Here is a 27,105-nt window from a genome sequence, read left to right on the forward strand (position 1 = left end):
ACAAAAACACGATGATCCAAAACCTATGGGATGCAACAAAAGCAGTTCTAAGTGGGAAGATTATAGCAATAGAATCCTACCTCAAGAAACAAGAAAAATCAAATAAACAATCTAACCTTACAGCTAAAGGAACTAGAGCAAGAAGAACAAACAAAACCCAAAGTTAGTGCAAGGAAAGAAATCATAAAGATCAGAGCAAAAATAAATGAAATAGAATCAAAGAAAACAATAGCAAAGATCAATAAAACTAAAAGCTGGTTCTTTGAGTAGATAAGCAAAATTGATAAACTTTTAGCCAGACTCATCAAGAAAAAGAGGAAGAGGACTCAAATCAATAAAATTAGAAATGAAAAAGGAGAAGTTACAATGGACACTGCAGAAATATAAAGCATCATAAGAGACTACTACAAGCAATTCTACGCCAATAAAATGGACAACCTGGAAGAAATGGACAAATTCTTAGAAAGGTATAACATTCCAAGACTGAACCAGGAAGAAATAGAAAATATGAACAGACCAATCACAAGTAATGAAATTGAAACTGTGATTAAAAATCTTCCAACAAACAAAAGTTCAGGACCAGATGTCTTCACAGGTGAATTCTGCCAAACATTTAGAGAAGAGCTAATACCTATCCTTCTCAAACTCTTCCAAAAAATTGCAGAGGAAGGAACACACCCAAATTCATTCTACGAGGCCACCATCACCCTGATACCAAAACCAGACAACGATACTACAAAAAAAGAAAATCACAGACCAATATCACTGCTGAATATAGATGCGAAAATCCTCAACAAAATACTAGCAAACGGGGGGGAGAAGAAGATGGCGGAAGAGTAAGACGCGGAGATCACCTTCCTTCCCACAGATACATTAGAAATACATCTACACGTGGAACTGCTCCTACAGAACACCCACTGAACGCTGGCAGAAGACGTCAGACCTCCCAAAAGCGCGCAAGGAGAGGGGATTCAGAGCACCACCTAAACGAACTCCAGACACGGGCGCGAGCCGCGGCGATCAGCGCGGACCCCAGAGACGGGCATGAGACGCTAAGGCTGCTGCTGCCGCCACCAAAAAGCCTGTGTGCGAGCACAGGTCACTCTCCACACCGCCCCTCCCGGGAGCCGGTGCAGCCCGCCACGGCCAGGCTCCTGTGATCCGGGGACAACTTCCCCGGGAGAACGCACGGCACGCCTCGGGCTGGTGCAACGTCACGCCGGCCTCTGCCGCCGCAGGCTCGCCCCGCATCCGTATCCCTCCCTCCCCCCCCCGAGTGAGCCAGAGCCCCCGAAGCAGCTGCTCCTTTAACCCCGATCTGTCTGGGCGGGGAACAGACGCCTTCAGGCGACCTACACGCAGAGGCGGGTCCAAATCCAAAGCTGAATCCCGGGAGCTGCGCGAACAAAGAAGAGAAAGGGAAATCTCTCCCAGCAGCCTCAGAAGCAGCGGATTAAAGCTCCACAAACAACTTGATGTGCCTGCATCTGTTGAATACCTGAATAGACAACGAATCATCCCAAATTCAGGAGGTGGACTTTGGGAGCAGGATATATTAATTTTTCCCCTTTTCCTTTTTTTGTGAGTGTATATGTATATGCTTCTGGGTGAGATTTTGTCTGCATAGCTTTGCTTTATAATAGCTTTATTTTACTTCACTATATTTTATCCTCTTTCTTTCTTTCTTTCTTTCTTTCTTTCTTTCTATTTTTTCTCCCTTTTACTCTGAGCCGTGTGGATGAAAGGCTCTTGGTGCTCCAGCCAGGCATCAGGGCTGTGCCTCTGAGGTGGGAGAGCCAACTTCAGGACACTGGTCCACAAGAGACCTCCCAGCTCCATGTAATACCAAACGGCGAAAATCTCTCAGAGATCTCCATCTCAACATCAAGACCCAGCTTCACTCAACGACCAGCAAGCTACAGTGCTGGACACCCTATGCCGAACAACTAGCAAAACAGGAACACAGCCCCATCCATTAGCAGAGAGGCTGCCTAAAATCATAATAAGGCCACAGACACCCCAAAATACACCACCAGACGTGGACGTGCCCACCAGAAAGACAAGATCCAGCCTCATCCACCAGAACACAGGCACTAGTTCCCTCCACCAGGAAGCCTACACAACCCACTGAACCAACCTTAGCCACTGGAGACAGATACCAAAAACAACGGGAACTACGAACCTGCAGCCTGTGAAAAGGAGACCCCAAACACAGTAAGATAAGCAAAATGAGATGACAGAAAAACACACAGCAGATGAAGGAGCAGGGTCAAAACACACAAGACCTAACAAATGAAGAGGAAATAGGTGGTCTACCTGAAAAAGAATTCAGAATAATGATAGTAAGGATGATCCAAAGTCTTGGAAACAGAATAGACAAAATGCAAGAAACATTTAACAAGGACGTAGAAGAACTAAAGAGGAACCAAGCAACGATGAAAAACACAATAAATGAAATTAAAAATACTCCAGATGGGATCAATAGCAGAATAACTGAGGCAGAAGAACGGATAAGTGACCTGGAAGATAAAATGGTGGAAATAACTACTGCAGAGCAGGATAAAGAAAAAAGAATGAAAAGAACTGAGGACAGTCTCAGAGACCTCTGGGACAACATTAAATGCACCAACATTCGAATAATAGGGGTCCCAGAAGAAGAAGAGAAAAAGAAAGGGACTGAGAAAATATTTGAAGAGATTATAGTTGAAAACTTCCCTAATATGGGAAAGGAAATAGTTAATCAAGTCCTGGAAGCACAGAGAGTCCCATACAGGATAAATCCAAGGAGAAACACGTCAAGACACATATTAATCAAACTGTCAAAAATTAAATATAAAGAAAACATACTAAAAGCAGCAAGGGAAAAACAACAAATAACACACAAGGGAATTCCCATAAGGTTAACAGCTGATCTTTCAGCAGAAACTCTGCAAGCCAGAAGGGAGTGGCAGGATATACTTAAAGTGATGAAGGAGAAAAACCTACAACCAAGATTAATCTACCCAGCAAGGATCTCATTCAGATTTGATGGAGAAATTAAAACCTTTACAGACAAGCAAAAGCTGAGAGAGTTCAGCACCACCAAACCAGCTTTACAACAAATGCTAAAGGAACTTCTCTAGGCAAGAAACACAAGAGAAGGAAAACACCTACAATAACAAACCCAAAACATTTAAGAAAATGGGAATAGGAACATACATATCGACAATTACCTTAAATGTAAATGGATTAAATGCTCCCACCAAAAGACACAGACTGGCTGAATGGATACAAAAACAAGACCCATATATATGCTATCTACAAGAGACCCACTTCAGACCTAGAGACACATACAGACTGAAAGTGAGGGGATGGAAAAAGATATTCCATGCAAATGGAAATCAAAAGAAAGCTGGAGTAGCAATTCTCATATCAGACAAAATGGACTTTAAAATAAAGACTATTACAAGAGACAAAGAAGGACACTATATAATGATCAAGGGATCGATCCAAGAGGAAGGTATAACAATTGTAAATATTTATGCACCCAACATAGGAGCACCTCAATACATAAGGCAAATACTAACAGCCATAAAAGGGGATATTGACAGCAACACAATCATAGTAGGGGACTTTAACACCCCACTTTCACCAATGGACAGATCATCCAAAATGAAAATAAATAAGGAAACACAAGCTTTAAATGACACATTAAACAAGATGGACTTAATTGATATTTATAGGACATTCCACCCAAAAACAACAGAATACACATTCTTCTCAAGTGCTCATGGAACATTCTCCAGGATAGATCATATCTTGGGTCACAAATCAAGCCTTGGTAAATTTAAGAAAATTGAAATTGTATCAAGTATCTTTTCCGACCACAACGCTATGAGACTAGATATCAATTACAGGAAAAGATCTGTAAAAAATACAAACACATGGAGGCTACACAATACACTACTTAATAACGAAGTGATCACTGAAGAAATCAAAGGGGAAATCAAAAAATACCTAGAAACAAAAGACAATGGAGACACGACGACCCAAAACCTATGGGACGCAGCAAAAGCAGTGCTAAGAGGGAAGTTTATAGCAATACAAGCCTACCTCAAGAAACAGGAATCATCTCGAATAAACAACCTAACCTTGCACCTGAAGCAATTAGAGAAAGAAGAACCAAAAAAACCCCAAAGCTAGCAGAAGGAAAGAAAGCATAAAGATCAGGTCAGAAATAAATGAAAAAGAAATGAAGGAAACAATAGCAAAAATCAATGAAACTAAAAGCTGGTTCTTTGAGAAGATAAACAAAATTGATAAACCATTAGCCAGACTCATCAAGAGAAAAAGGGAGAAGACTCAAATCAATAGAATTAGAAATGAAAAAGGAGAAGTAACCACTGACACTGCAGAAATACAAACGATCATGAGAGATTACTACAAGCAACTCTATGCCAATAAAATGGACAACCTGGAAGAAATGGACAGATTCTTAGAAATGCACAACCTTCAGAGACTGAACCAGGAAGAAATAGAAAATATGAACAGACCAATCACAAGCACTGAAATTGAAACTGTGATTAAAAATCTTCCAACACACAAAAGCCCAGGACCAGATGGCTTCACAGGCGAATTCTATCAAACATTTAGAGAGGAGCTAACACCTATCCTTCTCAAACTCTTCCAAAATATTGCAGAGGGAGGAACACTCCCAAACTCATTCTATGAGGCCACCATCACCCTGATAGCAAAACCAGACAAAGATGTCACAAAGAAAGAAAACTACAGGCCAATATCACTGATGAATATAGATGCAAAAATCCTCAACAAAATACTAGCAAACAGAATCCAACAGCACATTAAAAGGATCATACACCATGATCAAGTGGGGTTTATCCCAGGAATGCAAGGATTCTTCAATATATGCAAATCAATCAACGTGATACACCATATTAACAAATTGAAAGAGAAAAACCATATGATCATCTCAATAGATGCAGAGAAATCTTTTGACAAAATTCAACACCCATTTATGATAAAAGCCCTGCAGAAAGTAGGCATAGAGGGAACTTTCCTCAACATAATAAAGGCCATATATGACAAACCCACAGCCAATATTGTCCTCAATGGTGAAAAACTGAAACCATTTCCACTAAGATCAGGAACAAGACAAGGTCGCCCACTCTCACCACTATTATTCAACATAGTTTTGGAAGTGTTAGCCACAGCAATCAGAGAAGAAAAAGAAATAAACGGAATCCAAATCGGAAAAGAAGAAGTAAAGCTGTCACTGTTTGCAGATGACATGATACTATACATAGAGAATCCTAAAGATGCTACCAGAAAACTACTAGAGCTAATCAATGAATTTGGTAAAGTAGCAGGATACAAAATTAATGCACAGAAATATCTTGCATTCCAATACACTAACGAAGAAAGGTCAGAAAGAGAAATTAAGGAAACAATCACATTCACCATTGCAACAAAAAGAATAAAATGCCTAGGAATAAACCTACCTAAGGAGGTAAAAGACCTGTACTGAGAAAACTATAAGACAAGGATGAAAGAAATCAAAGATGACACAAACAGATGGAGAGATATACCATGTTCTTGGATTGGAAGAATCAATAATGTGAAAATGACTATTCTACCCAAAGCAATATACAGATTCAACGCAATCCCTATCAAATTATCAATGGCATTTTTTTACAGAGCTAGAGCAAAAAATCTTAAAATTTGTATGGAGACACAAACTGGTGGGATGAATTGGGAGACTGGGATTGACATTTATGACTAATATGTATAAAATAGATAACTAATAAGAATCTGCTGTATAAATAAAATAAAATTAAAAAAAAACCTGTTGTGGATGAATTATTTGTCCATGCTTTAAGATGGCCAGAGAGGAAATGGTGAAGAGGTCACCAAGTCAAAAACAGCTCTCTTTCAATTTTTTTTGTTTGTTTGTTTAACATCTTTATTGGAGTATAATTGCTTAACAATGGTGCGTTAGTTTCTGTTTTATAACAAAGTGAATCAGCTATACATATACATATATCCCCATATCTCTTCCCTCCTGTGTCTCCCTCCCTCCCACCCTCCCTATCCCACCCCTCTAGGTGGTCACAAAGCACCCAGCTGATCTCCCTGTGCTATGCGGCTACTTCCCACTAGCTATCTATTTTACATTTGGTAGTGTATATATGTCCATGCCACTCTCTCACTTTGTCCCAGCTAACCCTTCCCCCTCTCCGTATCCTCAAGTCCATTCTCTAGTAGGTCTGTGTCTTTATTCCCATCTTGCCCCTAGGTTCTTCATGACCATTTTTTTTTTTTTAGATTCCATATATATGTGTTAGCATACGGTATTTGTTTTTCTCTTTCTGACTTACTTCACTCTGTATGAAAGTCTCTAGGTCCATCCACCTCACTACAAATAACTCAATTTTGTTTCTTTTTATGGCTGAGTAATATTCCATTGTATATATGTGCCACATCTTCTTTATCCATTCGTCTGTCAATGGGCATTTAGGTTGCTTCCATGACCTGGCTATTGTAAATAGTGCTGCAATAAACATTGGGGTGCATGTGTCTTTTTGAATTATGGTTTTCTCTGGGTATATGCCCAGTAGTGGGATTGCTGGGTCGTATGGTAGTTCTATTTTTAGTTTGTTAAAGAACCTCCATACTGTTCTCCGTAGTGGCTGTATCAATTTACATTCCCACCAACAGTGCAAGAGGGTTCCCTTTTCCCCACACCCTCTTCAGTATTTATTGTTTGTAGAGGGCCACAAATTCTTGTCTTGGAAGAAAACTAACCAAGAGTGGCCAAAGAAACCTGAATGACTTGAACACCTGCTCCATAGGGAAGGAGATAGAATTACTGGGCTGCTGCTAATTTGCAAAAATAACTCCTGAGCTCTCCTGGAAGTGAAAGCACCCTGATCCTTTCAAAGAACAGTTGTGAGAAATGGTGTGAGTATGACTGTTGTGGGTAGGGCAGGGTGCAGAGAGATAGAATTCAGAATTGCAGAGCTATCCTCGAAGTTCTGATGCTTTAGAACTTCCCCACTGGGTCTAAACTTCAAAGTTTGCATGGGGAGTGGGAAGGGTAAGCTGGGATGAAGTGAGAGAGTGGCATGGACATATATACACTACCAAATGTAAAACAGATAGCTAGTGGGAAGCAGCCGCATAGCACAGGGAGATCAGCTGGGTGCTTAGTGACCACCTAGAGGGATGGGATAGGGAGGATGGGAGGGAGACACAAGAGGGAGGAGATATGGGGATATATGTATATGTATAGATGACTCACTTTGCTATAAAGCAGAAACTAACACACCATTGTTAAGCAATTATACTCCAATAAAGATGTTAAAAAAATAGAATAAGTAAAAATAAAAACCAAAAAAAAAAAAACTTCAAAGTTTGGATGGAGGTGAGAGGGTAGGTTAGAGCGGGCAAAAATGATCAGTCTGATATCCATAGTCATTTTTTTAAGCTGACCTATACTCTTAAGAAACTTTTAAATTGCATACACAAATGAAATTGTACCCTCAGCATGAAGCTCTATGAGGTCTAATTATCAGAGCAAATGTTTACTGAATTAATTTAAAAACTACAATACCAACACTGCCTATTTCATAATCTAGGGGAAGCATTTTCTTCTCAAGCCATGTTCAGTGTGCAATGGGAAGCCAATTATCAACCCAGAACATTTCTCAGTGAAAAATGTGTCATTCTTTAAGACACTTAGGGCTTAAGCAGGCTTAAGGCCCCTATCTCATCGTTTTCTCTTATTTCTACCATCTAAATACACATCAATCCAAGCCAAGATTATTTTCACCATTTCATAGCTTAAAGGTGTCAATGACACGTGGACAAAGAACATTTTGGCAAGAGACAAAGCATAATTTTTACTTACTTGAATGCTCATACCAGCTTTTTCTGAAAACAGAGTATAATAATGGGGCTCCTGAGAGAAAAATACAGTAAACAGGCACTGTTACTGATTAAATGAGGGTGAATTCAGTTTTATTGTTTTTAAGCAAGCTCAGTAATTCTAACTAAAAACTAACCAATATGGTCCCTTTAGAATTCCCAGGGATGTGTTTTTCATCAATACAAGAGAATACTTTCTATTTACCAGATGTAGGCACCTTGTGGATGAGAGCCTTGTTCATCTTTCATCTTATTCATCTTTCAGTTTCTAGCAGTTTCTGCTAGAAAGTAGCATTTTCATCTACCGTTCCATCCAATATCACCTGACACACAGTAGGCATCCAATAAATGTTTGCTGAATAAATATATTAGCATATTATTTGTTTGTAATTGTTTACTGCTCAGAATGCTTTTAAACTGGCTGTATAAATAGGTTAAATACTATCCTGACATTTTAAAAACTTTGATTATCAGAACTTTCTATTTCTTAGATACAACTAATCTTTATAGTCCTAAAGAATATGGATAGGAATTTAAGAGATTTTTTGGTGTGCCAGAAGAAGTTCCATTTCCCTTTATAGACACCAGACAGAACTTTTCCAGACCTTCTTCTGTGTAACCAAACACTTTCAAGTAGCAACCAAACATCCCAAAGTGCCTAAGCTGGCTGAATGTCATAGCAGAAGACAGCTGGGGACATGATGTTGAGAATGACCAGTGTTTACACGATATTTACATACCAGATTCCACAGCTTTAAGACAGGTGTGTCCTGCTACCCTATTTTTTTCCCTCAAAGAGCACCTGGATCCTGTCTGGAAAACAGATCAAGAACTGCACTGCCAATCACTATAGGTGGGATGGCTAAATTTTCTGACTCTATAATTGGAAAAGCATGATTTGACATATGGACTTCTACTTTTGAGGACAATGGGATAGAACATGTAACACTGGGGCTGCTCTAAAAAATCCAAAATATGTGGTTTTTCCATACTCAAAGGAATGACAAGAAAATCTAGAGGGACATAACTTTATAAAATAAATTCGATATGAAAGAACACAGCATAAACAATGTTAAAATACATGGGGAAACATTCACAACACATTTAACAGAAAAATGATTAATTTCCATGACATAAAAAGAACCCTTACAAGTCCAAAATTTAAAGATAAATAACCACAGAAAAATGGGCAAAGGATATCACAAGTGATATATAAAAGAAACATAAAGGATTAGTAAACATTTGAAAAAGATGCTCAAACTCACTATTTATTAAAGAAATGCAAGTTAAAGCAATAAAGAGCTACAATTCATCACTTGTCTAATGGGCAAAAAGTCATAGCATTAAAGGTATTGTGTGCTGGCAAGAAGACAAAGAATGGCCCTCTCAACACTGGATGTGTTGACTTGGTGAAGCCTTTGTAGAAGTCATCATGGTATTGGCCATCAAAATGTACAAAGCCCTTAACACTTCAACTCTGCAATCCTACTTCTTAGACTCTATTCTAGAGTAACACTTGCTCACATGTACAGGCTAGCATGCTCATGGATGTCCTTTGCAGCATTTTTGTGGCAGCCAAAAGATAGGAATAATCTAAATATTGATCAACAAGAGGATCCCAGTAGTAAATTTCCCAATCTCTAACATGGTCTACCAGGCAGTTATTAAAAAAAGAGAGAGCAAGTCAGGGCAGAAATTATCCTTGGAGGGGAAGTAAGTGTCTACAAAAGGGCACCAGGGTCTTCTGGGGTGCCAGAAATGGTCTATGCCTTGTCTTAGGTGCTGGTTACATAAGTGTGTTGTTTGTGAAAGTTCATTGGTGTACACGTAAGGTTTTGCACTTTTATGCACATCAATAAAATATGTTTTTCAAAAAATTAACAAACTAAAAAACAGATTTGGGAGACCCCATGCTTTAGTGGAAAGAGTACTGTACTAGGAAGAAGGAGTTCTGAGCTCTAGCTCCTTTCTGCCCAAACTAGTTTGGGACTTTGGGCAAGTCACTTGGGCTGAATTGCAGTTGACTCAATTCAAGGTAGGGATAATTTTATTCTGCTGAAAGATAGGGAACTGGGCCCAATGATTTCCATATCTTTTTCATTTTTAGGTTTTATGGCTCTTTAAGCCATAACAGTTCAGTATTATTTACGTCCATTAAGTTTCTTTTATCTATCCCCTCTTCTCCATCCCTACTCCCATAACACTGATTCAGGCCCATATTTCACTTCCCTGGGATATTTCAAAAGTCTTCAAACTTGTCTCTCCAGTTCTGCCCCTTTAAAATCTATAATAAAAACACTTTGGTTAGAGTATCTTTTGACAGTACAGCTCAAATCACGTCGCTGCTTTCTTCAAAAACCTTAGAAATCAGTGGGGCACGGTGCAAAGTGCACAGAACCCATTATTGGAAAATCTGGGTTTGAATAGCTTACTGGCTGTCTAATCTTGGGCAAGCCATTGAGCCTCTGAATCTCCATTACCTCATCTGTGAAATGAGAGTAGTTATGGGACCTTCTTCCATTACTGCATGTTCCATGTACAAAGAACAGACTTTTAGCTACTGATGTGTCAAGTCCCAAGTCACACTTAACATCATCTGCCAGGGGGCCAGAGTAACGGCAGAGAATCAAGTTTCTTAGCTACCTTTACTTGACTTACTCCAATCAAGAGAGAGAATACTTCTGGGCAGACAGAGCTTCAACACAAAGCTCTACAACTGACTGGCTGTTTGACAGAAGAACAAAAAGTGAAAGGTGCCACAGTGGCACCTCATAGCAAAGGTTAACAGTCTTAATTGATAGAAAGCCCAGCCTGTAAGATCTATAGACCTCTCTGTACACACCTAATGTTGGTAAGAACTGCTTAACAGAGATCTGGCACAAAAATCAAAAGAAGCTAAAATCTTGTGGTTACCCTGCTGAGATAATTTAGGATGCATTAGTCAATGTTTCTCAGGCTGTTCGTCCTGGATCAGGGTAATTATGGAGAGGAATAAAAAAGGCCAGATTAGAAAACAGCTTGCCAGCAGAACCACTATATTTGCATGGGTTGATATTTAAATCAGCATCTGAAAACAGTACGTAGTTATGACTTGTTGCCTGCTCAGACTTTATGCCAAGTTCTGAAGCAAATTCAGCACTTGGCATTCATTTCAGAGGGAAAGCCTGGTTCCTTGTTACACAAGCCTCTTAAAATCTCTATCTTGCCAGATACAAAGGCCACTCAGGCTGAGGATTCCCCTCACATTAGATGACTTGCATGATCTCCAGGAACTAATTTTGGAGAAAGGCACATTCTTAACTTGATCTCTCTTCTTCCCAGGAAACTCAACCAAGAATCTTCTGAAATTTCACCTCCTTCCCTCCAAAGCTTCCTTGATTGTCCAGAGGAATGAAGGTGTCTTCATTAACCTCACCCTGATCTGAAATAAAATTCCATGAAAATGCCTTTACTCTTCATCCAATTATGCATTTGCACTCAATTTCTTCCTGGCTTAGTGCCCAGCACATAATGGCCACTTAGTAAATATTTGCTCTTATTTACTGAGTATTCACTGTAAGCAGTCACTCTTTGATAGCACTCAGCATAATTACAAATAATTATTTGTGTAATTATTTGCTTAATGACTGTCTTCCTTACTAGACGGTGAGCATCACAAGGCCAGGGCTGGAGTTTGTCTTATTTACAGCTGTACTCTTAAAAACTACCACAATGCTTCACACTTAATACCCAATAAATATTCATTGAACAAAAGAACTTAATCCCAAAACAACCTGTACACTTGGTATTATTATTTCTTTATTATAGGTGAGGAAACTGAGGCTCAATACTTCAATAACTGCGCTTCAATAACTTGCCTAAGGTCAGAGCCAGGGTTCTGAGCACGTGCTCTTAACAACCACTGTATCCTGCCTCCCTCTTTTTAAGTCCTGTTCTACTATATACTAGCTGTAGCCTGGGAAAGTTTCATAAGTTTTCTAAGCTTTGGTTTTGTTGTCTATAAACAAAGGAGAAAATGGTACCTATTTTATAGATTTGTTATGAAGTTTGCTTGAGTTTACATATGTAAAACACTTGGTTATAGTGGTTGGCATACAATCAATATTTAATAAAAGCTGCTGCTCCTGTATTGTTGTTATTGAATCAAATATTCAGAAGAAAGGGACTGTAGCTAGGGAATGCCACTTGCTGAAACCTGTCTCCCCTGCAAAATAGCACATTCCATTTGAGCAGCTGGACACATCTAATGGCTTTCTGTGACACTCTCATCAACCCTCACTCAGCACATTCCATAAAACAGCTTGCATGTGAAAGTTGCTTTTGCTTAAAATTCAAATGTAGGAGAAGCAAAATATTTTAAAGTTAATTCTATTACACAAGCAATTGCTCAGTAGAAATACTACAACCTGCATGGCTTAAATTGAATAGCTCACATTATCAAGGAAATTGAGATTGGAAAAAAAAATCAAGACTGTCTCCCAACCCCTTACAAGAGGGAATTTCATCATTATGGATTTTTATTTCAATAGATAGTAAATTGATATCAGGAAACAGAGCAGAGAAAGAGAAAATTGCAAATTAGGCAGTCACTTCTTTCTGTGTTGAAATAGCTAGAGTGGTCAACATACACACAACCACTTTATTTGTCACCTTCTGGTCTACTGCATCACTGTCACTTTAGTTCTTAACAGAAGACTCTAGACATACTTTATCATAGAATACAGTGTCCACGGTTTTGCTTTCTGTGGTGTCAGTTACCCGAGGTCAACCGTGGTCCAAAAAATATTCAATGGAATATTCCAGAAATAAACAATTCATAAGTTTTAAATTGCATGCTGTTCTGAGTAGCGTGATGAAACTTCACACTGTCCTGCTCTATCCCACCTGGGACACGAATCATCCCTTTGTCCAGTGCATCCCACCTGTAAGTCACTCAGCTGCCTAGGTTATCAGGTCAACTGTCATGGTATCAGCAGTGTTTGTGTTCAAGTAACCCTTATCTTACTTAATAATGGCCGCAAAGTGCAAGAGTAGTGATTCTGGCAGTTCGGATATTCTCTTACTGTGCCTAATTTATAAATTAAACTTTATCATAAGTATGCATGTATAGGGAAAAAAACGTAGTATATATAGGGATTGCTACTATCCACAGTTTCAGGCATCCATTGGGGGATCTTGGAACATATACCCTATGGAAAAGGGGGGACTACTGCACTACAAATGTCCAACATTCTGAACCACAGTGGTCTAGGTACACCTAGTTGCTCTGATGCAGTATGCGTAGCTGAGCTGGTCCTTAAGCCTGACTGCATATTGGAATCATTTGCAGTGCTTTTAAAGAACATTGATGCCCGGCTCTTCCTCAATTTCCATTCTGATTCAGTTGATTTTTGACAATAATTTTAGAACTATCCTGCCTGGGTTTGGATCTTATCTCCTCTACTTACTATTTGGACAAATTACTTAACTTCTCTGTATTTAAGTTTCCTTACCAGTAAAATGAGGATAATCATAGAGTTGCCATGAAAGTCAAATAAGTTAACACATTTGAAATACTTAGAACAGTGTCTGGCACACTAGTAGAAGTAGGAATAAAGTACTTTAATTACTATACTCTGGTGTCATGGAAGAGAAAGGAATACTTGTAGAGTTTGCAATCACATGTGGAATGACAATGCTAAAATGGCAGCAAAGGTGTCTGTCTTTGAAGTTCATGAAAATGAAATCTCCTCACTGTAAAGTACTACTCTGAGGCAAAATCAGATGATATAAAGTTGAGTTCCATCTGGAATTTGTCTTGACTTTATACATGGAGAAGTAAAAATCTAAACGTAACACATGGTTCTAGAAAAACCCTATTTATTTGTACCCTCAATGGACCATCATTGCTAGTTTCCCCTGGTTAAAAAAAAATTCTAAGGATAGAAAAATCCAAAGTCATATTTATCGGCAAATAAACAGCAATGTTAGGATGGTGGGGGTTCTCTTCACACTTGGCACCATTCCATGGGGAGGAGGGAACATCCATTCTACTTGTGAGAGAGGACAGAGAGTACTAACAGAAACTTCTCTGGGCTTTCTCTCCACCCCTGCTTACTCCTTGGCACAGCAGGGGCATCAACTTATCTGACTTGTAAGATTAGAATAAAAATAAGTGCTCATTCCTGACTTAACCTCTGCATTCTGGCTCTTGGGTCAGAATGTCCTCAAGTTGACATGACCCTTTCTCTCTTATAAAGTGCACAGAGCTTAGTCAGGGCACAGGTACTGTTTTCCTTAAGAGCACAGGCCCACCTTGCTCTTAAGTTCTAGCTTCCACTGAATTGTGACACAGGCCATCACTCTCAATGACACTGGCAGGGTAAGTGGTCTGTTCTGCAGACTCAATCTTCCCTATCGGTGGGTATCAATGCATAGATTTGGAGCTGGAGATGGTAGGAAGCTTCATTAGGCCTTAGGCTCAAGCCATGTTCTTCAATCCAGTTTTACTTATAATAAGGCTGACATTACATTTTGTTCCTCATGGCTTTTTGTGTTTGTTCTCAGTTTGACTCAGAATTGGAAGGAGAAAAGCACTCACACTCTCAAACCTAACAAGCAGCAGCAGCAACTATAAGAGTAGTATCTGACAGTTTTCAAAACTCTTTCCCCTTTTAACAGATGTGGAAACTGAAGCTCAAAAAAAAGGCTTCTATGATTTACCCAGAGTCAAAATACTAATAACAAGTGGCAAATTAAGTACTAAAATCACAGTCTTCAGTATTCTTTTCACTACATGTCTGAGTATGCTTCTTTCTCTTACTGAGGCCAGGGAGGCCCTTATAGGCCTCAGAGTCAAGAATAACAGTTGCTTTGATAACTTTACTAAGCTAACAGGAGAGGAAAGCAACCTCCCCAAATCTAAGAATCTTTTTACTGTGAAATTGAGTTGTACTGCCCTAAAACTGATTTTTATCAGACAAGTCTTTACCTAAAAACTGAGAAATTGAAAGAGATCCTCTAGATTCCATATATATGTGTTAGCATACGGTATTTGTTTTTCTCTTTCTGACTTACTTCACTCTGTTAAAAAAAAAAAAAAAAGGTCATGAAGAACCTAGGGGCATTGTTTATGGTTTCCTTTGCTATGCAAAAGCTTTTAAGTTTCATTAGGTCCCATTTGTTTATTTGTGTTTTTATTTCCATTTCTCTAGCAGCTGGGTCAAAAAGGATCTTGCTGTGATTTATGTCATAGAGTGTTCTGCCTATGTTTTCCTCTAAGAGTTTGATAGTGTCTGGCCTTACACTTAGGTCTTTAATCCATTTTGAGTTTATTTTTGTGTATGGTGTCAGGGAGTGTTCTAATTTCATAGCAAAGGAAACCATAAACAAGACCAAAAGACAACCCTCAGAATGGGAGAAAATATTTGCAAATGAAGCAACTGACAAAGGATTAATCTCCAAGATTTACAAGCAGCTCATGCAGCTCAATAACAAAAAAACAAACAACCCAATCCAAAAATGGGCAGAAGACCTAAATAGACATTTCTTCAAAGAAGATATACAGATTGCCAACAGACACATGAAAGAATGCTCAACATCATTAATCATTAGAGAAATGCAAATCAAAACTACAATGAGATATCATCTTACACCGGTCAAAATGGCCATCATCAAAAAATCTAGAAACAATAAATGTTGGAGAGGGTGTGGAGAAAAGGGAACACTCTTGCACTGTTGGTGGGAATGTAAATTGATACAGCCACTATGGAGAACAGTATGGAGGTTCCTTAGAAAACTACAAATAGAACTACCATACGACCCAGCAATCCCACTACTGGGCATATACCCTGAGAAAACCATAATTCAAAAAGAGTCATGTACCAAAATGTTCATTGCAACTCTATTTACGATAGCCAGGACCTGGAAGCAACCTAAGTGTCCATCATCGGATGAATGGATAAAGAAGATGTGGCACATATATACAATGGAATATTACTCAGCCATAAAAAGAAATGAAATGGAGGTATTTGTAATGAGGTGGATGGAGTTAGAGTCTATCATACAGAGTGAAGTAAGTCAGAAAGAGAAAAATAAATACAGTATGCTAACACATATATATGGAATCTAAGGGAAAATAAAGGTCATGAAGAACCTAGTGGCAAGACGGGAATAAAGACACAGACCTACTAGAGAATGGACTTGAGGATATGGGAGGGGGAGGGGTAAGATGTGACAGGGTGAGAGAGTGGCATAGACATATACACACTACCAAATGTAAAATAGATAGCTAGTGGGAAGCAGCCGCATAGCACAGGGAGATCAGCTGGGTGCTGTGTGACCACCTAGAGGGGTGGGATAGGGAGGGTGGGAGGGAGGGAGATGCAAGAGGGAAGAGATATGGGAACATATGTATATGTATAACTGATTCACTTTGTTATAAAGCAGAAACTAACACACCATTGTAAAGCAATTATACTCCAATAAAGATGTTTAAAAAAGAAAAGAAAAGAAAAAAAAAAGAACCTAGGGGCAGGACGGGAATAAAGACGCAGGCCTACTAGAGAATGGATTTGAGGATATGGGGAGGGGGAAGGGTAAGCTGGGACAAAGTGAGAGAGTGGCATGGACATATATACACTACCAAACGTAAGATAGATAGCTAGTGGGAAGCAGCCGCATAGCACAGGGAGATCAGCTCGGTGCTTTGTGACCACCTAGAGGGGTGGGATAGGGAGGGTGGGAGGGAGGGAGACGCAAGAGGGAAGAGATATGGGAACATATGTAGTATATGTATAACTGATTCACTTTGTTATACAGCAGAAACTAACACACCATTGTAAAGCAATTATACTCCAATAAAGATGTTAAAAAAAAAAAGAGATCCTCTAGACAAAATTATGTAACGAAGTTTAAATAACAGATAAAACATGATTATAAATTTTTTTCCTATTTGGATGGAGTGGCCTTAGGGTGGGCTGGGATGGGGGACACAAACTGTCCCCTGCCAAGTAAGCAGGTGTCACAAAGAGTTTCTTCTGTGATTTGCTGAGCTGCTGGAGTTCAGCTCTATAAAAGCAATTCCCTCATAGGTGTTTCCCAGACTCAAACTCCTTTTCTAGTTTGAGATCAAAGGGCCCTCCCCTGTGTGGCAGGCAGAACAGATATGGGACCTCATACACCACTGGGTTAGCTTGCTATAGATCATGTAATACTACTAGCATGGGGGAAGCCAGCTCCTCTAGGTTATAGATATACTTTCTGCAATACAAATGAATCAATCACATGCCACAGTCCTAGCCAACTTGAAATGATTATAAAGATCTGGTAATAATCAGTTCTAGTTTTGCTACTAATTAATCATGTGACTTTAGAAAAGTCCCTTCTCTGGCTTTCAGTTTCTTCATTTGTGAAAATGATGGAGTTAGACAAGATTGCCTCCAACTCTAAAATACTATGATTCAACATCTTCCACTTGCCTCTATATTACCAACACATGAGGCTGACTCACACTTCACGTCTGTGAGAGAAGAACTTACGAGGTACAGTGAAGTCACAAAATCATTCCAAAGCTATTCCAATGGTTGGAGCAACTTAAGAGAGACATATTTGCATTTTTCTATCTTGCCTCTTCCATGCCACCCTCAATCTCCCCTCCCCCTGACAGTCCTTTAAGATGAAAAATTTCACACTGAGTTTCCATCAGAACTGAGAAAGAAAGAAGTCAGCTTACTTTTTTGATCGTCTCATTATCAAGATAAGGTTTTATTTTTTTGAAACTGTAATCAGATAAAAATGTCCAAAGGACTAAAGAAACTGAGTAGGGCTATTAGTCTACTCTTTTTCTTATTTAATTCCATCTGAAGGAACAATAGGCTCTTCTTGCCTTTGGCAATATAATAATTCAGCTGACATGCTAGAAATACCACACACCAAGATATAAAATGGTGGCCTTTTCTCTCTTTAAAAACAATCAATGCTTTCATTTGTGGACTTCAAAGTACACGTGAAATAAAAGTCTCAGCCCTGTGAGTCTAAGGTAAATCAAAGGGCTGTAAGTGTCATAAAAAAGTTTCCTGGTTCATTGCCCCTCTTCTAGGTAAGAAAGGAAACAAAAGTACTCCCAGGCAGATGAGTGTTCATCTCATTTTTATATTTCTTTTCCAAGCAGGCTTAAACAACTTCCCCTGATAACTCATTCCAATATAGTTCTTCCTTATGTCTGACTGAACCTCTCCTTGCTGCTTTGCAGGGCTACTTCCTCTTGTTAATTTAGTCTTGGCAGTGCTGGGACTGTTCACTGTCTTTCATATTGTCAAGTCTCATTCTGACTGCCAGAAATTCTAAAGGGAACCTTGAGAACTGAGTTAGGGGCCTATGACCAAGTTTAGATATTATCTGGAGGTCCTTATCATATCTTAACATTTCTGGTGATGCTATTCCACCTCAGTCAAAGTTACTTCTCCTCTCTGGTTATTAGTACCTCATCTGTAAAATGAAATGAATATGAAAATATGTTAAGAGAAAGAAATAATCACAATAGTGATGCAAATTATTATTGAATTGAAGGGTCTTCCTGGAGAACTTGAACTCTTGGGGTTCAATCATTATTGCAAATGGAAAATGGTTGAAGATCCCTCTTTTCACACTGAGCTATTCATTATTCACATGAACTTTGGCAAAACTGCTTAGTATTAGGCATCACATAATTAAATGCAAACCTATCTTTCAATGCAGAGCTATGAGAGAAGACAATAGAAATAGGACTATGTCCACATCTGGATGATCATTCTGGTATCATAATTATCCCCAGGTTAGTTGCCCACTCTTCCAATGAGCTGGCACCTTCTTAGAATGCCAGAGTACCGTGATGTTGGTGCTTGAAACAGTGCATTTGGTTTTAGTCATCATCTGGTTGGCCTTGCTGACTCATGGCTTCTTCCACTTTAGTGGAAGTATTTGAGAAGAGGGTTGGTATCTGTTTCTACAAATCCAGGTGGATCTCAAACCAGGAGACAGTTGGTATCTTCTGGACAGGAACTTGGCACTATGATTTGACAAGGGTTTAAAAATCTTCTACTCTTTGGCCATAGAGCATCATGTGAATAAGTGGACTAACCACAATCTTAAACAATTTGTGCAGCTGCAGCATCACCAAGGAAACATTTCCATGGGGAAAAGGTGAAATTTGAGAACAAACACATTGAAGAATTCTGAGCTCACCTTAAGATAAAAGCCGCAAAGCAGCCAGATCCACATAGCAAGAGTTTATGGCCAAATATTGCAGTAATATCTAATCCAGGTTACGGATCTACTTCACAGAGGAGTTGGGACAGGACACCCAATTCCACCTATCAGTTTCCCCTTGGACACTCATGAAATTTCATCTAGTTAAGAAGAAGAGATTCCATTAGGGCCAGGTATTTGTTTCACAGGCACCCAGATTCGATGTGTGGTTGCTCTAGGGATATAATCTCACAAATGTCTGGAGTCTGACCTTTAGGGACAAGTGAGGCAGTCAGTTGATCAACATTAGATACCGAGTGCCCAGTTTTGTGCACAGCTCCACCCTGGGAGTGACAAGAGAATAATAGAGAATATTAAGGCAAAGGGAAAGCAATTCTTCAGCCAGATACGTGATCAATCAACAAATATTTCTTGAACATCTATTGTATGCAAGACACCGTATCTCTACCAAAAGACATGAATCAGGGGCCCTTCCAATCAGGGGCTGATGACTAAGTTGAAAGGTTAAGACATATTACTATGAACAGACAGCCAATAGTTCAAGGTGGTCTATAATCAGTGTCAGGTGATTCATATGAATATAACAACCAAGGGGTTTCAGAGGTACAAGTGAACAATTCTAACTGGGATGATCCAGAAGGCTTCCTGGAGAAGGTAGGACTTGTACTAGGTGCTGCCAATTGGATAGGATTTTGACATGTGAAAGAAGAGGACGAGCATGCTAGGCAAAGGAAATGGCATGAGCAAGGTCCTGAAGTAGGCAGGCCCAGTGCCTATTTGGAGAGAGGTAGCAGACAACCTTGGCTGAAATAGAAGACTTGTTGAGGGTAGCAGAAAAGAAAGCTGAAAAGAAGGAACCATGGGATCTCAGAGTTTGAAGGGATCCTAGAGATGATCAAATCCAAGCTCTGCTTGCCTTATTCTCACACAAACACAGCTTTCCCTAGTGTGCCAACAATGCTTAATATGCATTTTAATAATGGGTCCAGATTCCTAACATTTACAGACATAGTAATTCTGGGAGAGTAGTTAGAGAAAGGCTTTGGAGTTGGATGCCTAGTTAAACCACTTGCTAAAAGTTCACCCTTGGGTAAGTTTATTTATCCTTTATTTTTTCACCTATAAATGTGGATAATAATATCCTCCCTTAAAGTGGAGGTAGGAAGAAAAGGAGATAGAATGCTTGAAGGAGTCAGAAAAGGAAGAGGAATCTGCAAAGTGTATTGCCAAAGAAAGCAGAAGTAGAAAGAATTCAAGCAAGGGGAGGTTGTTAACAGCATGAAATAAAGCAAACAGGTCAAGGTAGTTGAGACCTGTCAAAAGGCCACTGACTGTGACAATTTGGAGGTCGCTGGTGACCTTTAAGAGATCAATTCTCGTATAAAAGGAGAGAGGCAGTTTGTAGAAAAAGGTGAGAAAGGAGGGGTGAGAAAGGAAGAAGAATAGAATGTATAGGAACTGGAGCTGCAGGCACAGACCCTTCCATCATTTGTAGTGACAGAAGAGGGAGAGAGATGGTTTCGATTCAAAGGGGTCACAGGGTTGAGTGATGTAATGGCTGGATGAGTATCTCAACTTACAACTGAAATGGCTGGTAGCTCCTGTAAGGACTTCTAACCCTAGCTTTCCTCCTTACCAAGAGGCAGGGAATGGTGATAAAGGAAGAAGGAAGTTCCTACTCACAAAATACCTTCCCTCTTCCTTTTGTCTAGAACTGCATAGGAAAAAAATACCTTTATAAAACAATCTGCCCATTTATAATACCATAAGATTGTCAGCTGAACAATTATGAGACTCCCTTTATAGTAAAACCTCATTAATCTGGACTACACTAATTTGGAGTTTGTGGTAATTTAACCTGGGCTGGAGTTACCTTTGTACTACTTACAAAGAAAGGGTTCACTAAGCAAATAGTGTTGAAAAGATTACAAGGGAGCTAATTTAGCCTGCCAGGGGCCTAGTTCACCTATTTTTAAGAACATGCTGTTTCTTAAGAACTTAGGCATATTCATTATTTGAATGCAAATTGATTCTGCTAATTATAGATTAACATAATCTACTGCTAAAATCCTATACCTGCAACAGTTACTTTGCTCTCACTGAATATGCTCATTAGAAATAAAATTGCAATTCTTTAAAGTTGGTTCACAACTCAGATTTATACATACCCCCTTTCTCCACCCTCATGAGTTAACCAATGTTCAGGAGATATTACTCTAAACCAGCACATCACTTACCATGAACACAGTGGAAAAACTAATAAGTGATCAAAAAAGGCCTCAGAGCAGCCAAAATAGATGTCTTAAAGTTGATGCCTAAATCCTGTATATCTCTCCATAGCAGGTTCTCTCACAGCTGAATAACTCTTACTTAACATACTAAGTTGAGACACCAACTTGGAGATCTTGCTTGTTTTTTTTTAAAAGTTTGTAACTAAGTAGAAGGAGAAAAAGGGCTGTTACATGAAGGGACACTGAGAGAAACTAGAAATGACTGCAGACTGCAGAAAGGAGACAGGACGTGGATAAAATGTGGCTGATGTGGCTGTAATAACTAAAAAGCCACCACAGTCTAGGACAATTTAGAGTTAAAAGGCCTATATTCCTTAGTAAACCCAGAAAACTATAATAGAATATTATAGAGCAGTACAATGACTAATGACTAAAATTTTGCCTTTAAATGATCAAGCAGGGTTTAGATTATGTTGAATATTATGCCTTAAAAAGACAGATAAGTTTACACACACACATACACACACACACACGATTTGTATTCATAATGGTTAACCTAAAAATGTGAAGTGCATTGATGCTTACAACAATGAAGTTCATAATATTATCATATAATAATAATAACAACAAAATAGCAACATTTATTAAGTGATTTTTTAAGTGATGAAGTGTGTGCAGATATCAAGCTAAGCCCTTTACCTATATAATTTCATTTAACTCTACTAATAACCCTAAGAAGTTTTAGTACCATTTCTAACTTTACAGTTGAAGTGAAAGTCAGAGAGGTTAAGGAACACACCCTAGGCCACAGACAGAGAGAGAGCTGGGACTACAACTCAGTCCAGCTCCTTGGCTGTATACTATGCCTTTCCAATGCTCCAGAAAATACAGCTATCTAAAAGTCACACTTTTCTTGAGGGCTCCAGATAGCTAATGCCTTACTGTATTTTTGTTTTCCAAACTTGTATTTAATAAATATCTTGATTCATAAGCAGAAAGACCTATGATCTAAGAGTCAGGTATGATGTTGTATGTTTGTAAACATGCTCCATTTTATAAGCTGAATGTAAAAGTAATAGTAAAAAAAACAGAACAAAACAAAACCAAAAACCCCATGAACATGTCTGTTAGGCCCATCTTAAAATCTCAGATCAGTCTCTATAGACTACGGATACTATTTCCAAATGAATAGCCAAGTAACAAAGAGATGAAATTTTAAAATATTAAGTGATCAGTTAAGATCTGGTTCTCCCATTGTTTCCCCACTCACTCTGGAGAAATTTAACATGAGAATGGGCCAACGGAGCACGAAGGATGGGGGGAATTGCAGGGGAGGCTAGAAATTCAGTTGGCTGTTATACAGTATTTAGGACAATCTGTTCATCAGCTGTTCTAAGAGAGCTATGAGGGCATAGAACACATGTGGGCATAGTGTGTACTGGGGGAAACAGGGGTGGGGTGGGGACATGCAAATGTATGCAGTTATCCACATTAGGAGTACAAGTGAGGGTAGCCACCACTTGTACATACAAAGAAAGATGTATAGTGACATCATTCACTCATGTAATTCCTTATACCTAAACCAAATGTTCTTTACTCATCTCTTCTTGTCTTAAGTCTACCCATTCAAGGGCCAGCTACAAATGCCACTTCTGCTGTGAAGTGTTCCATGATGCCTAAAGCCGAATTAAACTCTTTCCCTGTTTGGGCTCCCATAGTTTTTTTCCCTTTTACACATTTACCACAGCACTGCTGATAGTCTATCTTATTATTAGAGTTATTCAAGTATGTGCTTTTTCTGCCCTCTATTCTACCATGAGTTCCTCGAGGGCAGGGGACTCTTTCTCATTTCTGTAGCTCCTACAAATCCTAGCACAGTGCCCACTACATACTAGTTTCTGGGACAATGTTGACTCAGTGGCACTGGCCTAAGAGAATGGATTATCGCCTAGCTTACCTGAAGAAGCATTTGTTCTCTTTCTTTTCTTGCTTGACTCCCCTCCATTCTCAATGAGGCCTTCTGTGACCAGAGGGCCACTGGTACTGCCAAACTGCAGGGGCTCGTTGTTGTTGGCAGGGTCAAAGGGCAGCTGGTTCAACCCTAAAGAAGAAAAAGAAAGCCAAAATCCAGACTCCATTAAGGACTGGGATGTCTCCAGATTTTATTATATGAGCCACTAGAGGAAAACTCTCTAAATCTTAAGAGCCCAGGAGTAACAGGTGAATTCCTTAAAGCCAGTTGCCCTCTGCACTTTTTACAGATCTTGTTGATAAATACAGAATTAAAATATAGGCTCTTATAAGACCGTGACTCTGCCATTTGTAAGATCCCTCCTGTTTCTCGGAAATTAACATTTTTGACCACAAGCTATCAATTATCTTCTACCTCTTCCCTTAAAGAGATAGGACCCTCTTTAAATGTGGCTATGGATGGACCCACTCTTCCTTTGAAAAGCTTGACCATGTACTTTTTAGATTATCTCCTGACATTTTTCCCATTCTTTCATTGCAAGGGTTGTTGAATTGATGCAGATGTAATCATTAGACTACCCTGGTGTCAAAGTCACTTCCACCGATAATATAGAGGTTGGCTTCCAAAAAAGAAAACCATAACTCCATAGCAAACTAGAAAAGGAAAAAAAAGATATAGAACTCGTAAGGGGGTTATTTAGTAATTGGAGTGATGGGGAGTTACAACCCAAGTTTGAGTAGTGTTAATCGCATCTTCTTCAAATGATTCCAGAGCATGGTCACTTTACTAGTAGCTGCTGCACCATATAAAATGGAAAAAGGCATTTTCTATTATCCAAGTCTTATATGTTTCAGCCAGGGATGAGCAGAGATAGTTTCTTACTCCTCTGGCAGCAGCATCTGGAATTTCAAGTGTTTCAATTAAAACTTCATGAATACCATATGACCCAGCAATCCCACTACTGGGCATATACCCTGAGAAAACCGTAATTCAAAAAGAGTCATATACCACAATGTTCATTGCAACTCTATTTACAATAGCCAGGACATGGAAGCAACCTAAGCGTCCATTGACCAATGAATGGATACAGAAGATGTGGCACATATATACAATGGAATATTACTCAGCCATGAAAAGAAACGAAATTGAGTTATTTGTAGTGAGATGGATGGACCTAGAGACTGTCATACAGAGTGAAGTAAGTCAGAAAGAGAAAAACAAATACCGTATGCTAACGCATATATATGGAATCTAAAAAAAAAAAAATGGTTCTGAAGAACTAGGGGCAGGACAGGAATAAAGACGCAGATGTAGAGAATGGACTTGAGGACACGGGGAGGGGGAAGGGTAAGCTGGGACGAAATGAGAGAGTGGCATGGACTAATATATACTGCCAAATGTAAAATAGATAGCTAGTGGGAAGCAGCCACATAGCACAGGGAGATCAGCTGGGTGCTTTGTGACCACCTAGAAGGGTGGGATAGGGAGGGTGGGAGGGAGACGCAAGAGGGAGGAGATATGGGGATATATGTATATGTATAGCTGATTCACTTTGTTATAAAGCAGAAACTAACACACCATTGTAAAGCAATTATACTCCAATAAAGATGTTTAAAAAAAAAAAAACTTCATGAAATGTGGAATGAAAAGCTTTGTTAAAGTCCAAAGTTAGGTGATCTCTCCTAAGCCTTTTATCTACTGGTCCTCTAACCCTATCAAAAGAGGAATCAAGTTGGCCTGCTATGGCTCACTCTTTAACCCTCAATTTTTCTTTGGCCCACAGCTGTACAATTCTTAAGGTAATGTTGTAAAATGTCAATGAAAATTTGGAATCCAGTCAGCTAAAGGTCAATCAAGTTTCAGTAAAATGAATGCTAAGGTTCTAACAAAATGGCTTTATGTTCTTGTTTTTAATAAAAAATATCTCTATGCTGTTTTCAGCCCATGTAACAAATACCATTTCTTCTGCAATCAGATTCCACGTGGAACACCTCCATTAAATGTCTTCTGGGACCTGTCAAACATTTTTCCTTTACAGCATCTGAGTGAGTAAGTGAAAGAATGAAAACTTGCTTCTGTATCTTAAGTCAACCATTCACCGTATCATATCCATGTCCTATTAAATCCCTACCATGACTAGAACTAAAGAAACAAACACTGATAGCTATGTATTAGAAAACATTCAGATCATGACCAAGACTATTTTCAAAGAAGACTAGATTTTTATATAATTTATAAATGAAGATGTTTCTTGCACCTGAGTAGTCACAGAGTCAAATGTGATTAGTGTACTATTCCAAAACTTTTCTCGGTATTTCTTTCTGCAATATCAGACTGACCAAAAAAAGTTCCATGGAAGATGTAATAGTATAGTGGAAACAATATGTGCTTCGAAGCCTGACAGATCAGGGTTCAAATCCTGGATCTGTCCTTTACTATCTGGGTAGCTTCTGGCAATTCACGTAATCGCCCTTAGTCTTAGTTTCCTAATGTATAAAAGGGGGATGATAACACTGCACAGAGCTGTTGTAAAGATAAGCAAAAATATATATATTCTAAGTGAATTAAAACAAACTTTTCCCCTATAAGTTTGAAGTTTGTAAGCAGCTCTTCTAAGGAGGACCTCTCTCTCTCTCTCTCCCACAACTGTATCCCTGGTGCCTAGCACCATGCCTGGCACATAGTGAGTGTTAAATGAATTAATTCTCAATAGGGTGGAAGTAGGTGATGCATTCTATTAACTCATGTAGTTAGAATAAAGAATTAATGACAAAAGTTCTGATGCTGATTATATCAACATTACTTGAAATAATTAGATTTCAAATGCATCTCCATCATTTGAGTACTGTACTGCAGGATGGTAAAATCTTTATCAAAAGGAATGCTCAGGGATTAGGAGGTTCTGATTAATAATGGTTAATCAGAAATTTTTTTCTTTTGCATTTGATAATTTTACAGAATAATACATTAGTCCATTTTCCTGCCTTATTAAGTTGATGACTGAGGATATTACAGAGCTTCAGAGCTATGATCTGTAAAAGGAGGCTAATAACAGTACCTAACTCATGGGACTGTTTAAAGGATTAAGTGAGATCACATATGTAGAACATTCTGCATCACATCTGGCATATAGCAGATGCTCAATAAATATTAACTGCAAATTTCCATTTCTAATTTCTAGAATTTTTCATGTACAATGTGAGGAGATTGGTCTGAATTTGCCTTTATCCAAGGATATACCCTACTTTCATCATTGAACCTTTTTATTGCTGTTTGTATTGTTTTCTAAAAGTTGAAGGAGTCCAGGAACAAAATCTGATGAATTAAATGTATTCAGTCATAGACATTTGGCTATTAATTGTTCTTCCCTTTTATTTAGTCCCAGATGGTAACTTTAGGGCTTTAGGTATTTTGCTCCCCGTACTAATGTACAGATTTTTGTTTGGCACTGAATAAGACCGAGATTTCAAGTACTTTCTGTGTATCCACCTCATAAATGATCCAAATATATGAAAAACCTGATAATTCAACACACCATCTCAGGCCTTGTTTCTTATAGAAAAAGACCTCATATCAAGGAGAGAGAGACATCCCACTCAGTAAGCTGATCCATTGACTACAAATCCACATTTTATATTATCCAAGACCCAATACAGTCTCCAAAGATTTGTAGTTTGAAAACAAGAGCTATAGACATAGCAAAATTCTATGACACTAGTGCTTCCCAGCTACTTTTATTGTATTGTTTCATTC

The 27,105-nt window shown here is 38.8% G+C and overlaps 1 protein-coding gene across 5 annotated transcripts in view; it reads right to left on the reverse strand.

Moving 5' to 3' along the window:
- ENOX2 (ecto-NOX disulfide-thiol exchanger 2) overlaps positions 1–27,105 on the reverse strand; it is a 266,757-nt gene that overhangs the window by 126,867 nt on the left and 112,785 nt on the right. For 4 of the 5 annotated variants that reach the window (XM_061177648.1, XM_061177647.1, XM_061177649.1 and 1 more), the window contains one exon: positions 23,338–23,481. The gene's annotated coding sequence lies outside the window, so the exon portion shown is untranslated. Of the gene's footprint in view, positions 1–23,337; positions 23,482–27,105 lie in introns of those variants that run through there. The other variant, XM_061177643.1, reaches the window with a different exon arrangement.

This window comes from Eubalaena glacialis, chromosome X (genome assembly GCF_028564815.1).
Source record: "Eubalaena glacialis isolate mEubGla1 chromosome X, mEubGla1.1.hap2.+ XY, whole genome shotgun sequence".
In the NCBI taxonomy this organism is placed as follows: domain Eukaryota; kingdom Metazoa; phylum Chordata; class Mammalia; order Artiodactyla; family Balaenidae; genus Eubalaena; species Eubalaena glacialis.